The 16453-nt window shown below is 42.4% G+C and overlaps 1 protein-coding gene across 1 annotated transcript in view; it reads left to right on the top strand.

The window, feature by feature from the left end:
• MAP3K13 (mitogen-activated protein kinase kinase kinase 13) overlaps positions 1–16453 on the top strand; it is a 111138-nt gene that overhangs the window by 12464 nt on the left and 82221 nt on the right. The window lies entirely within an intron of this gene.

Below are 16453 nucleotides of genomic sequence, written 5' to 3'. Positions count from 1 at the left end.
AATAAGCTTAGGATAATCAATCAGTAAGAATTCATTTTATTTTTCTTAAAAATCCTTGCCTTCCATTTTAGAATCAATACTTTGTATTGGTTCTAAGACAGAAGGGCAGCAAGGGCTGGACAAAGAGGTTGAGTGACTTGCCCAGAGTCATTCAGCTAGGAAGTCTGAGGCCAGATTTGAATCCAGGATCTCTTGTCTCCAGGACTGGCTATCTACTGAGCCATCTAGCTGCCTCCTCAAAAAAATGTTTATTCAGCTGGTTGCTAAGCACACTATGGAAATAAAAAGAGGCAAAAGCCCACCTCAGCCCACAAGGAGCCTACAGTCTCATGAGGGAGAAAACATGCTAACAAACATACAGAGCAAAGCTATATTGACAATAAATAGGAAATAAGTAAGAGGGAAGGCTCCGGAATAAAAAGGGGGTTAGAGAAGACTTCTTATGGAAGAGGGAATTTTAGTTGAGACTTAAAGGAAACCAAGGAGCTCATCACTAGAGCAGAGGACAAGCCAGGGAGAATGGCCAGAGCAGAGAAATGGAGAATCTTCTGTGTGGAACAGCCAGCGACCAGTGTCACTGTATCTAGTATGTGTTGGGGAGTCACGGTAAGAAGCCTGGAAAGAGAGGAGGATGCAAGCTATGATGGGTTTTGGATGCCAAATAGAGGATTTTGTTTTCACTCTTGGAGGCAATAGGGAGCCACTGGAGGTTATTGATTCTTTAGAGTGAGGTGATGAGACCTGCACTTTAGGAAAATCACTTTAGTGGCTGAATAGAGGAGAGACTTGAGGCAGGTAGAACTGGCCCCCACCCCAACAGGTCTTTTAATAACTCCCACTGAAGTGATGAAGGCCTACACCACAAGAGAGGCAGTCAGGTGCATATTGGAGAGTGCAAAGTTGAAATTGGCAGGCCTGGGCACCATATTGGATGAGGGGGAGGGGAGGGGAGAGAGTGAGGAGACCAGGATGAGTCCTAGATTGGGAGCCCAGGAGAGAAGGATAAGGATGAGGAGGAATACAACATCATCTCATTTGTTCTGAATGAATGGAAAACACTTATTAAGGACTTGCTGTGTACCCAGCACTGTGCTAGGTGCAAGGGATGCAAAGATAAACTTCAAGACTTTTCCTGCCTTCAAGGAGTTGACATCCTAGGGGGAGTTGACCGGAAAGGGAATTTGGGCCTGGGAAATCCCAAAGACCCAAGTGATAGGACATTCCATTGATATGCCCCTTCACTTCTCAGAGGTAGAGGTGGAAGGTGCAGAAACAGTGGCAGGGTGGAGCATGCCCTGGGTGAAACTGAGGACACAAGGTCCTAAGGAGCTGAGCCTAAAGGCTTCTTTTGCTTTTCTCAGGTATGATCTCTGGGGCCTGAAGGCTTGGAGACCAAAGTTTGAATCTCATCTTAATTGCTTCCTTTTTGGACAGCCAGGGTCAACTCTTAACCTCTCTGAGCTTCCAGAAAATGGAAATAATAATTAAATTGGCTGCCTCACAATATTGTTAAAAAAAACTTATCTTCCATCTTAGAATCAATACTAAGTATAAGTTCCAAGGCAGAAAAGCAGTAAGATCTAGGCAGTTAGGGTTAAATGACTTGTCCAGGGGCACACAACTAGGAAGGGTCTGAGGCCAGATTTGAGAAAATCACTTTATAAACCTTTGATAATGATATAAATGTGAGTCATTACTCTTGGTACTATTGCTGAAAATTAAGAAATAGAGAAGTTTTTTGAAAACACTCGAGGACCTCACTTCAATAAAAACCCTAAGCCAATATATACCTCATCCCAGACTCAAAACCAGAGTCATAGGACCAGAGGTTCTGAGATGGAAGGGACATTAGTGGCCATTGAGTCCATCTCTTTGTTTTACAAAGAAGGAGACTGAGGCTCAGAGATTAAGTGACTTGGTAACCACTACCCAACTAGAAAGTGTTTGAGCAACTATCCAGCAAGTGTCCCTCCTTGTACTGACGTAGGCAATTTGTCTCTGTAACGATGGATCCCTGGCAGTGGAAGAGCAGGGTTCAGTTCCAACAGGTATTTCCCTAGCCTGGTTAGCCATATTTCCTTTTGCCTTACCCCAGAGCCTACATGGCACACTAGAAAGAAGAAATCAGACAAATTGGGAGCAGACCTCAGTTCCTGGATCAACTAACTGTGTGTGCCCTTGGGCAAGTCAAGAAAGTTGCCTATGATGCAGTAAACCTCTGGTTAGTGGTAATCATGTCATCCTTGCCTATGTCCCAGGATTTCTGAAAAGACCATCTGATGTCATAGGCCTGCAAAAGGGCTTTGAAGGTCATTTGAATTAACCAGACTTTCTGTGATCTGAAGTTCCTTTCTGGGAAGACTGAGCAACTCTTCTGAGTGGAAGCAAGTAAAACATTTTTGCTTTTGATTATTGCCTTAGCATAAAATAGATGTTTAAAATTATCATAGCATGTAAAATATTCTGTATTATCCTATCAAATATTGATCTAACTATGCCTCAGTTTCCTCATCTGTCAAATGAGCTAGAGAAGGAAATAGCAAACCACTCCAGTATCTTTGCCAAGAAAACCCCCAGTGGGGTCAGAAAGAGTCAGACATGACTGAAAACAATTCATTATCAGATGCCTACTATATGCAAGGCATTGATCTATGAATCACTAATGCTTAGAGCTGAATAAGTTTTTCAAGATCCATCTGGTCCAACCTGTATCCAGTCCTAAATACTGCAGGTTGGACAGTGTTGCTGTTTGCTCTATTCCCTTTCTAATTCAGTTCCAAAGTTGGCAAAAAGGGGACTAGCCTCAGAATCAGAGACCTTGGTTCAAATCCCACTTTTGGTGATTCCATGACATGTAACTCGGGACAAGTCATCTAACTCCTTTTTACCACAGTTTTCTTATCCATAAAATAGGTTCAGAAGTTCTGTAGGACCCACCTCACACACGAGACTCTCCCTAATAGAACAGATTGGCACCTACTCTGCAATTTATAGACTTAGAACATTCTCTGAGGGAGAGAGGGGATACTAAGCAATTGGTACTATAAAAATAATATAATGGCGAGTGATGGTTGAGTCTCCACAAGAATCAAGTCAGGACTCTGAGCCTTAACAGACTCAGAGTCCAAACCAAAGACCAGATTTTGTTTGGTCTTTTCACAATTTAACCAATCTATAGACAGTAACAGATAAATGAATCGTGTTTCCCAAGTTGGAAAAGAAAACACTCCCCTCCTTCAAGTCTTTCCCTCAGACTGAGATAGAAAGAGGCAGAGATGTTACCTTCTCCAGCCCTGAGAGAGAAAGCAGCTGCGGGTGGCTCTGTCGACTGCCAGAAGCCCCTCCTGGAATGCCACACCCAGCCAGTGAAACTGTCATAGAATAATGGTTAAAACTGCCAGCCGTTGAAATTAACACTCTCAGCTCTCTTTGAACCTCCGAGTCTTCCTCCAGCAGCTTCTTTGCATCTTATCTCTAAACTAATAAAACAATACTTATTTTCTAATATCGTCCTTATAGTAGTTATCATTTAGTGTGTAAAGCACTTTACAAACATTGTCTCCCTCTGTCTTCACAGCCTCTCTGCAGTAGCTGCTAGTTTAGTCTCCATTTAACAAATAAGGAAATAGAGATTTGCAAAGCTTAAGTGACTTTCCCAGAATCGCTCAGCTAGTCAGTGTCTGAGGCTGGATTTGAACTCTGCTCTTCCTGACTCCAAACCTGGGGGCCTATCCACTGGAGCACTAACTGCCTCTAATCAGGTCCTGTGCCCAGGGTCACGGCCACAGAATGTGTCAGAAGCAAGATGAACGCCTGCGGCCATCTCTCTGTCCTTTGATTCCTTTGGAAGTCTTGACACAGGAGCTCTTCCGCTGTCGTTCTTCCAGGGAAGCCAGGATCATTTTATTTAATCCAGAGCACAGGAGCTCCTTCAAACCAGCTCTAGCCCAAGAGCTTCCTCAGACACGGCCGTCCCGCTGGTCAGCCCTTGCTTGCTTAGTTAGACCTGGAGAGCCTACCCTGCCAGCTTCTGGATGGCCTCCCTCTTCCCAGCAGCGGCCTCTCATTCCCCAAGGACCCTGGCTGGAGGGCCACACTGGGGGCCCAGAAGGGTCCTACTGAAGAATTCACCCCCTCAGCCTCTCCAGGAACAATTCCTCCCTCGCTGGGCTGCTCTGGTAGCCCATTCAGATGGGGCCCGTCAGCTCAGGGACACAAATGTTTGTTCATGCCAAGCATGGGCAGAGCACTTGCCGAAGCACTGGGAGACATGCCAAGTTTATGGAAGGTGCAGATCGCCCATAGAAGACATGTATATTCACACCATAGTGTCCGCCGGGCAAGATTCCAGACGTGCTCTAGCCATGCCTCCCCTACAAATACACACTTGAGAGATGCCAGCTTCACAGCCCTTCTACAGACACAGCATCGAGCCATCATTCTCTCCACCAGTTGGGAAAACCTTATGCACAATACTCCTGCCATAACTAGAAGCTCAGTTGTCCAGTTGTCCAGGAGCAAGGGCCCGACGAAAAGAGAGAAGGAGGCGAGTACATCTGAGGGATGTGGTCCAGGAGACACCAAGCTGGAAAATCTAGAGGATCTGGTAGAATCTTGGTCCCTTGGATAGAAATGGAACAGTGGTCCTATGGAGGTCCAGCTCTATATAACAGGGATTTTCTGAGTGGCCTAGGGTGGACGTCGGATATAAAGAATGAAGCAGATGGAAACAATGGCTTTTAGCTCATAGTTGCTCCAAGGTACAATGGAGTCACAAGTTTATTATATATGAAATTAAAGCTCCCTTTCACCCAAAAGCACAGGGGAAGTTTCACAGCTGTGCAGAATTGCAGTTTCAACATAGACAATACAAAGAGGCTTCCAAAACTTCAAGGTGTAGATAAGAACCAGGCTGAACTTTCAGCTGCCTTATTATCAGTAAGCTAAGTCTGGGAATATTTTGCTAGGTCGGGAAGCCCCTGAATTTTTGGCCTTGGCTGTCTAAAACAACTTTTGAGACCCAGCAGCTGCATTTTTGACCAAGGGAGAGAATATTAACCTCTTGACTGTTGATTTGCTAAGAACTTAAAGCTTTCCAATAAGACTATATTGCTTTCTAATAAGAAAAGGTGTGGATCATAAAAGGGGTCAAAAGAGGAATTTCATATTTTTATCTTATATAGCCCAATCCAGTCTTGCTCTAAATTTATAGAACAGAAAGATTAACACACGGCTCTGCCGGGCCGCATTGACCTTTTGATGGGGTCCAGATAAAAATATCTGTTTGAGACTCTGTTTCTCTTAATGGCCTCCCACATGATCCTATTTGGTTGTAAGCTCTGAAATGTCTCCAAATCATAGGTGACCCAAGGGGCAATGGAGAAGTCCTTAGGGAATATGGCTGAGCTCTAACATATTCCCAAAGACAATTCTCTCATGAGAAGTAGCATCAGAAAGCATAAAGAAGGACATGTATGACCAGAAAAGGAAGGAGGGCTAGTGAGGAGAGAGAGAAATGGAGAGACAGAGAAAGAGAGGAAGGGAGGGAAGACAGAGAAAGGGACAGACAGACAGACAGAACAGATGAATAGTGATGCTCTGGTATCCACCAAAGATGACAAGACCCCAGGGAAAGGAACTCCTATGGATCCTTCATGGGAGATTAAAGAAGCCTAGAACCAGAAGACTTGGAAAGCCTGGGATCGCCACTTTTAGAGGGAGCAAATACATATCTAAGAACAGAAGGATTTATTCCATCATAAAGTTGGTAAACAAATATTGCCTTTACTGTTTTAGCAATAATAGAACTTAATATTGGGTTCTGAAACTGCCTTAATCTCTTGTTTATTAAATACATTTGAAAAGGATACAATTTCCTACTTTTTTAGTTCTAGATAATTTTGTATTTAGAATAAGAAAAAGAAAATATTCTTTCTACTCCCACCAGAGAAACCAATTTAAAACTAAATTATCATTTTAACAGTCTCTATATTCACATACCTAAGTGTTGTTGAGTCATTTCAGTCATATCTGACTCTTTAATATTTTCTTGGCAAAGATATGAGAGTAGTTTGCCATTTCCTTTCCCAGCTCATTTTACAGATGAGGAAACTGCAGCAAACAGGATTAAATGCCTTGTCCAGGGTCACATAGCTAGTAAATGGGTTTGAACTCAGATCTTCCTGACATCAGATTTGATGTTCTATCCACTGTACAACCTAGCTACCCCTAAGTAATTTCTTTTAATTCACTGGCATGATTTTTCATCAAAATTTCATTAGTAAATATAATTCTTCTTTTACAATGAAAACATTGTAAACTTGGCAATAATTTTAACAAAAGCAAACCAAGAAGAAAATTTTTTAAAATTCAATATAGCAGACAGCTGGGTAGTTCAGTGGATTGAGAGCCAGGCCTAGAGACAGGAGGTCTTAGGTTCAAATCTGGCCTCAGATACTTCTTAGCTGGGTGACCCTGGGCAAGTCACTTAACCCCCATTGCCTAGTCCTTACCACTCTTCTGCCTTAGAACCAATACATATTCTAAGGCAGAAGGTAAGGATTTAAAAAAAACAACCCCAAACTCAATATAACAATATGAGTAGATCTATTTGTCACAAAAATATAATTTAAACAACTAAAACAATAACAACTATCCTATTTCCTCTTCTGACTACTTTATCCATTTTTATCTGTATACAAGGATTAATTACTTCTATATTTTTTGAATATTTTATGCTCAATATCACATAGGAACAATTGCTAGATTTCCATATCGTGCTCAATTCCAATTCTAGAACTAAGGATTGACATATGTAATAAAGATAGTGGCTTCTAGCCTTAGCTTGTATCCCAATTACTGTACAATATGAGCTTTTTTTTAAAACCCTTAACTTCTGTGTATTAGCTCCTAGATGGAAGAGTGGTTAGGGTGGGCAATGGGGGTCAAGTGACTTGCCCAGGGTCACACAGCTGGGAAGTGTCTGAGGCCGGATTTGAACCTAGGACCTCCCGTCTCTAGGCCTGACTCTCAATCCACTGAGCTACCCAGCTGCCCCCTACAATATGAGCTTTTTGAAAAAGTATTTTGCTTTTTATGTTAAGTGCAAAATGGGAATACCACCTTGAAAGCAGAGCCAGCCTACAAACTATCAGCAAAGATACAAGATGCTTCTTGATTTTTCCAGTTCTGCCAATGGTCCATTTTAGCCACCTCAGAACACAATTTCCTGTTACAAAAACCAGCACATTTCCTCAACTGTGAGTTACAAGATACTCCAATCTCTGAAAGATCTTAATTGCAAGTGATCCAAAAAGCCATTAACAGAAACAATTGTGGGCTCAATTCTGAGACCCAGCGCTCAACCTCTGGCTTGATAGCAAGGCTCAGCCCTCGTTCAAACAGGTTTGACCGAGAACCTTGCTGCTCTCTTCCAGTTTTGACCAATGTAAATTTAGCCTTTGGACCAAGGCTTTGCAGAAGGCCTTTGTTTCATGGTAAGTTTATCACCTGATCCAAATGCTTTCTTTTCCTGGCTATCTTCCCAGGATCACTAAACTGCTCTGCTGTTGTGTGTCTCCAGAATTACACTGTGAGGTTGCGGCATAAATTGAATCTCCTAGGTATGATTGCTCAGACAAAACAAGCTCTTCTGGCCCAGGATCTATTTCTAGCCCTGTTTTGAACACCACTGCAATTCAGGATGACTATTTATGGCCTTACCTACTTCTCTAGTACCCACGATCCTGGGACAGTTGTTTTTTTTTTTTTTTCAGACTCTATTTCCTGGACATGTTTAAGCTTACTGAAAAGTTTATCTTTCGGTATCCCCTGCCAAATCTGCTGCCACACTGGCACCTGGGGATGGGCAGGCCTTCCGGATGTCTGAGGAGTCATTTGACTGGCCTCCCCCTGGGTTTCTTGCTGATAATGATAACTGGCATTTTTATGGCACTTGAAAATTTAACAACCCTTTTCCCTACAGAATCTTATTGGAGCCTCACTGAAACTCTGTAAGGGAAGGAAGATAGTACAGGTATCTTTCTCCCCATTTCACAGAGGAGGAAACAGGTCACTGAGCTACCAAGAATTAGAGGTGGGACTCAACCCTAGGTGTCTGCTGACTCCATGCCCAGTAATCTTTGCCACTAACTATGTGGTCTTTGACTGTTTTTTAATATGTGTTCTGCTAAGGTTAGAAGTCACCAATTCAGTTTTTAAGCTCTTAAAAGTATCCAGGATGTTTGGAGATCTTTCAATGACTATGTATTCCCCAGTCCATTTTTCCTGGTTAGGAAATCCCCTAATTAGGTGCTTGGGGGCTATAGAGCTGCTTCTAGATTTTGCATCTGCTATTTACAGATAGTTTAATAGACTGAGTTTAGGTCAACATGGTGGCTTAGTAAGTAGATAGAGGGCCAAGCCTGGAGATAGAGGTCGTGGGTTCAAATCTGGCCTCAGACACTTCCTAGCTGTGTGACCCAACCCTGGACAAGTCATTTAACCCCACTTGCCTAGTCCTTACCATTCTTCTGCCTTGTAACCAATATTTAATACTGATTCTAAGATGCATAATAAGGACTTAAATATATACATATGTATTGAGTTTAAACATATGTAGTATATATTTATTAGAGTATAATATATAATTATTATATATAATGTTATATAGTATATATTATATTTAATCCTATAATTTAGTAATTATATATAAATATATGAACTCAAATTTGCCTATTACTAGTGAGATGTATGACTAAGAAAGGAGGCAAGCTGGTCATGTAGTGAGAATGAGGAATAACAGAGGAACTGGACTGTTCATGAGCACCATTAGTGCCCACTCACCAGTGCCTGTGCTCATGTCAAGAACACAGCCAATGGGCCGTGCCTCCCCCAGAATATTTATGGAAGGGCATGGACAGGAGGTGCCCTGGATGGGTGAATGAACGGAGCGAATCGAGTGTGATTTGCCACTCTGGGGAGAAAACCCTCACTGGTGGGATCCTGGATCCCTTGAGGCCTCACCTCATTTTCATGGAACCTTTGGAGGAACTGTCAGGTAGCTGTGGATCTCTCTTAATACTTTCCGTTTGAGTTCAGCTTTGTCTGGTATCACAAGTGTCCCTCCGTCCTCTCTTGCCAGTGCTGTCTGGTGACTAGGAGGCCTTGTTGTGGTGACTCAGGAATAAACCCCTGGTAGGGCCCACGTGGTCAGTCTGAAGAGCCTGAAGGCATTTCAGCCTTTTTGTGAGAGGGTTTGTGTTTGTACAATTGTTTGCACTAGTCAGCAGCACCAACCTTGCCCAAGACAAACAGTCCCTTTGGCTGCAGGTACTGTGAGTGCTGGGCCTGCCATTTCCTTGGTGACAGCGCTAAACATGCTCCAATACAAAAGATGAACTTTCTTTGGCCATGAAATTTATGGGTCTTCTTGGGTCAAGGAACTTGGTTTTTAAACCGATTTTAGGCACTGAATGAATTTTCATATGATTGGCCTGCTGCATAATCATGGGAATTTGATTTTATGCATTTACAAACATTCGGAGCTCACTCACACGGACATCCTAGGAAGATGGTCCACAGAGAGGGCAAAGAACCCCGACCAGAAATCATTTCCATTCTGGACTCATTCTTGGGCTTTGAGAATTCTCTTCTTGAGAATCCAAAAATCTTTTTAAAAACATTTTCTTGATGCATTTTGTTTTGACTCTGACTCAACATCAACACAAAACCGTCACAAAATAATCCCTCGAGAAGGATCTAAGTGTCTACTGTTTGTTAGGCTTTGGGATCCAAGCACAAAAGAACAATACGATCCTTGCTCTGAAGGACATGATATTTTGATGGGAAAGTCAGCAATTAACTCTAGGAGTATAAAGAGAATGAATATAAATAAATGAAAAATAGCTAAATTGCAACTAGTTAGAGACTAACAGCACTTGTCATTGAGAGGATTCAGGAGAGGACCCTTATAGAAGGCAGGGAAAGGTTGGGGCCCTTGTCTTGTGCATACATGTATGGACACCTATTGTGTGGACTGGCCCACTCCAACCTGCCATCACATTGTGTTCTCAGAGAAGGAGCACCACCATGTGGTTATAGTCAAACTCTCCCAGGGCCCTAGGGGTAGCCCTGTTATGGAGGAACACCCTCTACTCAAAACTTTAGTCCTTAAGCCCCCACTGATGTGCTTCCATTTATACAAAACCAGGCACTCGCAATAATGGTTTTAGATCTGAAGCATAACTATTTACTTAGCAATAAAGTAAAAGAAATAATAATATGGAAAGTTTTAATACATCAAAACAAATGCAACAATAATAAGTGTATCACTGTCCCTATATAAATTTAGATCATACTGTCTCATTAATGCATTCAGTACCTATGAGGAAGAATGGACACATACAGAAACATGGCATGGAAATGTAGTGAGGAAAACCCTTGTGCTCAAGATAACTTACAAATCTGTATCAATACACTTTCTTGTTTTCTTCCTGTCTCAAAAACTACCCATAAATTATATATATATTTTTAACCTTTATCTTCCGACTTAGAGTCAATACTGTATATTGATTCCAAGGCAGAAGAGCAATGATGTTAAGTGACTTGACCAAGATCATCCAGCTAGCAAGTATCTGAGGCTAGATTTGAACCCAGTACCTCCCATCTCTAGACCTGGTTCTCAATCCACTGAGTCACCTAGCTTCCCTCTACCCATAAAATCTTTTTAAAAAAATCCTTACCTTCCATATTAGACTCAATACTGTAACTAGTTCTAAGGCAGAAGACTGGTAAGGGATAGGCAATGCCGAGTGACTTGCCCAGGGTCACCCAGCTAGGAAGTGGCTGAGGCCAGATTTGAATCCAGGACTTCCTGTCTCTAGGCCTGGCTCTCAATCCACTGAGGCACCTAGCTGCTCCCTACCCCCAAAATCTTGATGAATACAGCTTCTGTGTTAAGTAGATGCTTCTACTGTCAAACTGAATTGATAGACAGTGCTTGGCTAACACCTCCCTAGTCTTTTATGTCTCAAGCAAGCTATAGGATGACTTCTCTTGTTATCTGCTTCCAAGCTGTTTTTTTGCTCAGTTGAATTTACTCCTTTATGCAGGTACCATACATGGTGAGAATAATGCTCAGTCTTTAAACACAGCTCTGAAATCTGTTCTTTCACTTCTATCTTATTTATCTCTGAGTTCAGACTCTGAGACCTCCCTGAAAACGAGCCCTCTTAAATTTATAGATAGCAATAAAGTGGACCTCAGTTTCCTTGTAAAAATATAAGGGAATAACTTCTATAAAATGAGGGAGTTTGGATCAGACAGCCTCCAAGGTCCCTTCCAGCTTTAAAATCATCATCCTATGAAAATCTGATAACAGTAGAACTGTTCATTTATGAACTGGGCTTCCCTGAAACTGCTGGACATTTCAAAATTAATTGAATGATCAATACTTTCTTCTCCTCCAACCTTCTCTCCTACCTCCTACTCCAAATCAAACATCCTCCTTTTATTTCTTAAAGCCTTTCACAACCTGATTTGAGCCTGATTTTCCAGACCCACAGGACATTATTTCCCCTCTTATACTCCTCAATGCAGTCAAACTGTCCTTCTTTGTCCCTCCTAGATTGTGCTCCTTTTCTGGCCCCCATCTCTAGAATGCTTTTTTTCCTTCTCACCTCTATTTGCTCTTCCAAAAGCCTCAAAATCCTTTAGTATTGCAAATGGTTTGGTAGATGAAAACTGACCTGTTTTTCATTTAGAAAGTCTCATAATGACATTATTCTGTCATTATGCTATCTGTGGTCAAATTTGAACCCAAGACCTCCCATCTCTAGACCTGGCTTTCAATCCACTGAGCCACCTACTGCCCCAAATTTGGGTTATTTTTCATGAGTACAGGGAAGTAGGGAAGACCGAGCACATGAAGTAAAGAAAGACAAAGGGAAGATTTTTTCATTCATTCCATCCTGATAACATAGACAAGTTCCACACAACATTGCTGTAACTTGAATCATTCTGCAGTAAGAGGGAATATGTATTGTATTCTAGTAGCATATTGAAACCCCACCATTAAGTCAGGAAAGCCTGCAGTTCAGCCCGGCTGCCCAGTTGTGACTTCGATCACCTCATCCCTAAGGAACCACATGCTCCCTCCGATGGCATTTGGTCCAACACTGTTTTAGTGGAACCTTTGACAATGTTGGTTGGGAGCAAAGGTTGATCTATCAGTCTAATGGTATCTAATTCATAGACTTTAATTGCCAAAAGGATCCAGTAAACAAAAAAAGGTTAGGAACCTCAGATTTCTCAGGATAACTACATTCTTTTTTTTTAAACCCTTAACTTCTGTGTATTGGCTCCTAGGTGGAAGAGTGGTAAGAGTGAGCAGTGGGGGTCAAGTGACTTGCTCAGGGTCACACAGCTGGGGAGTGTCTGAGGCTGGATTTTAACTTAGGACCTCCCGCCTCTAGGCCTGACTCTCAATCCACTGAGCTACCCAGCTGCCCATAGCTACATTCTTTTGCCCAGACATACTCCCCTCTCTCCCTCCCTCCCCTCTTTCTTCCTTCCTTCCTTCCTTCCTTCCTTCCTTCCTTTCCTTCTTTCTTTCTTCCTTCCTTTCTTTCCTTCCTTCTTCCTTCCTTCCTTCCTTCCTTTTTCTTTCTTTCTTCCCTTCTTTTTCTTTTACATAACACCTTCAGTCTTTTGGGGTTTCCACTGGTAGCNTTTCTTTCTTTCTTTCTTTCTTTCTTTCTTTCTTTCTTTCTTTCTTTCTTTCTTTCTTTCTTTCTTTCTTCCTTCCTTCCTTTTTCTTTCTTTCTTCCTTCCTTTCTTTCTTTCCTTATTTCTTTCTTTCCTTTCTTCCTTCTTTCCTTCCTTCCTTCTTTCCCTCCTTTCTTCCTTCCTGTCTTAGAATGAATACTAAGTATTAATTCCAAGGCAGAAGAGCAATAAAGGATAGGCAATGGGGGTTAAGTGACTTGTCCAGGGTCACACAATTAGGAAATGTCTGAGACCAGATTTAAACCCCAGCCTCCCCATCTGTAGACCTGGCTCTCTATCCACTGGGCCATCTGGCCACATTAGGACTGTCTTTTTCTTCTCTGTAACCCTAGAGCTTAGTACAGTGTCCGACACATAGTAAGTGCTTAGAATGTTTCCTGAATTGTTAGGTACTGTGCCAGATACTAGTGATAGAAAAATCAAACAGTTCCTTATGGTCAAAGGGTTTCTATTCTATTAGGGAAGACCCATCTCTAGGTATCTACATGATACCTGGCAGTCACTTATGCCCCTACCTTTTATTAAGTGCTGTTCCAAGCCCTAGAGAGGCAAAAAAAGGGAAAAGACCCTCCCTGCTCTTGTGGCTTCACAGCCTAATGGAAGAGATGCCAAGCAGATGTATAGATACACACAGGATGGATTGGGATTAGTCTCAGAGGGAAGGCACAAGGCATTAAGATTATGGAGGACTTGGGAGAGAGGAAGCACTAATAGCTGGGAAATCATAAGGGTGACATCACACATCCTTCATCTGCCCCTGTTCATTTCAAGATCAGAAAGCAACTTGTGGAGGAGATAAGCTTGAAAGAAAGGAGGCTGTTGGGTTTGGAAAGGGTAGGAGGACATGATTTCTGTGAGGTAGGAAGGCCAAAGGGCATGAGAACCGGTAAGAGTGTCAGAGAAATATGAGTGGGAAGAGATCAAGGTAGCTCCCCTCGAAAGGGGGATCCAAACCATCTGTCACCTAGCTGAGAGCACAAGCTGAATCAGGTTGTATTGGTTAGGAACTCTTTAATGCCTGAGGCGCTCTAGAGAGGGCTGTGTCTGGAGGCTTAGGGCTCAGGTTTGAATTTTGCCTGTGACCCTTCCTACCTATGTGACTTGGAGTGACTCCCATAATTTCCCTGGGCCTCAATTTCTTCCCCTTTAAAATGAAGCCACTCATCTCCCATCTCCATGCCTTTGTCCAGACTGCCCCCTCTCCTTTTCCCATACCTGAAATGCCTTTTCCTCATCTCTGCCTCTTAGAATCCCTGGTTTCCTAAAAGCCCAGCTCAAATCTTTCCTGATCCTTATACACCTGTTGTTCCTCTCCAACAAAAATGACTGCATGTCATTACATATTTTGGATGTAATTCTTACAGGCTGTTCCCCTGGCAAGGGGAATTTGTGAAAAAAGCCTGGATTGGGAGTCAGGAAGTCTTTATTAAGCACCTCTTGTATTCCAGGCACTGTGCTAAGCACTAAAATAGAAGGGGGCTCCAAAATCATCCAGTCCAGCCACCTTATTTTACAGGGAAGGAGACTGAGGTTTACAGTGATTTGCCCAAGGTTACATAGACAGTAAATAGAAAAAAACAGATTTGAATTCAGGTCCTTTGACTTAAAACCTAGTACTCCTGCATATGGATGCAAGTCTTGATTCTGCCACCTATGTGACCTTAGCTAAAGTGCTTAGCCTTGCCTCAATTTCCCCCTCTGTAAAACAGACTGGTTGAGCTAGAAGACCCCTAAAGTTTTTTCCCATTTCCCACCTTGATAGCTAGAGATCGGTTAACAAGACATCCAGTATAAGGCATTCCTTTCCAATTGGGCTGCCCCCCAATTTTTGTTCCTTCTTCAAGCTCAATATACTTCTATGGTTCAGGGCCCAGCCTCCAACCTTCCCTGCCCTTCACCTCTTCCTTCCTGGCTTACAAGGCTCATAGCTCCAGAGAAGGGGATTTGGGCACATCTGAGCATAAGCTTACTGGTGTTCTGCCTACAGTTGATCACTATTGTGAGAATTAAGGAGGTAACATCCGTCTCGGTGTGTGAGCCTCTCAAAAGTGGCAACACTGAGGATAGAAATCCTAAATGGTTTAAGAGCCTTGAATATCAGGAGCCTGGCTAAAAGCACGGGGACACTCGTGGGCACTCTTACTAGGGGCCATGACGAGGACAACAACGATTTTTGGTTTGCAAAGCATTTTATGAATATTTGCTTACTCTATCCTTATAACAATTCTGGGAGGTAGATGTTATTATCCCCATTTTATAGATGAGAACACTGAGGCAGATAGCAGCTAAGTGACTTGTCCAGTATCACCCAGCTTGCCAGTGTCTGAGACTAGATTTGAACTCATATCTCCTGAGCTCTATCTACTGAGATCACTTAGCTGCCTCAATTTACTCTTGAAGTCAAGAGTAGGCAAGAGGGAGGCTTTCAGGATTCATTAGAACCTGATTTTAAACCATAAAACAGATGAAATGGGGTAAGTTTTTTGTTTACTTAAAAAAGAACTAAATCTCTAGGCTTGCTTTTCATAGGAACCTTGGAGGCCTTCTCATCTGACTCCGTCATTTACAGATGAGGTCCAGACAGGGTAAATGACTTAGGATCACAGATCCAAAGGGACCTAATCAGTCCTTCCATTTTACAGAGGAGGAAACTGAGGCAGGACTGAAGTGAGTCCCAGGTGAAATGTCTGAGGTCACAAGGGAGGTGATTTGCCTTCCTGTTATACAAGAGCTATCTTCACATTTTCTTCTTCCTAGACCTCTGCTGATACTATTTCTGAAATTATCCTGGTTTGGGACAAAAACTGTAGGAAACTAGTGGCTGTGGCTCTAGTTGGAGAAGAGATAGACCAGCAGAGGGAGAGGTGGGGCCTGGGAAGGCCAAATGCCCACCTCTGCATCCAGAAAGTGGAGAAGATCTAACTGCTTCCCCATCGGGGTGACTTCTCTGGGCATTCACTTGTGTTTTTGTTTCTTTTCAAGCAATATATATGGATTTTGGACAAAATAGAGTCCTGATTCCTGTGGGACTGTTTTTTTTTAAAAAGAATTTTCTTGCTATGTAAGAAGAGCTCCAGGAGAACATAAAAACATCCAAGGGCTGTAGAGTCATATACTTAGACCTAGGAGGGACCATAGAACAGTGAGTTCAAGGACTCTGGTTGAGTGACTTATCCATTGTCATACAGCTAGTAATGATGAGAGGTGGGATTTGAACCCGGGTCTTCCTGACTTCAAGACAAAGCATTCGCTATTATACTACCTTGGTGATCGTCTACATCTTAGACGTGTTGGCAGAGGAAGGTTTTGTAATAATGCTGTGTACATTTGGGTTGTTGATATTGTATAGTTACCTGGTTCCCTCTCCTTACATTGGAGACCCTACCAATGGACATTCATTAGAGAAGCCATCCTAGAGAGGAGGAAACATGTCTCTAGCATTCAAACTGAAAATTGAGAATGCATTTTCCCATAGAAAAATGTTATAAATCATCATTAGTTGAGTTCCAGATGTGGTTGGGTGAAGTAGATGCTAGTTTGAATATTTTCTTTTCTCAGGGCCTCAGTTTCTTTATTTATAAGATAAATGAGGGGATTGGATGAGATGGTCTCTGAGGTCTAATCTGTTCCTTTACGACTCTGGGATCTCTAAGGTAGCCTTATGGGC

This window comes from Gracilinanus agilis, chromosome 4, assembly GCF_016433145.1.
Source record: "Gracilinanus agilis isolate LMUSP501 chromosome 4, AgileGrace, whole genome shotgun sequence".
In the NCBI taxonomy this organism is placed as follows: domain Eukaryota; kingdom Metazoa; phylum Chordata; class Mammalia; order Didelphimorphia; family Didelphidae; genus Gracilinanus; species Gracilinanus agilis.
This window is presented reverse-complemented; position numbering and strand designations above follow the sequence as displayed.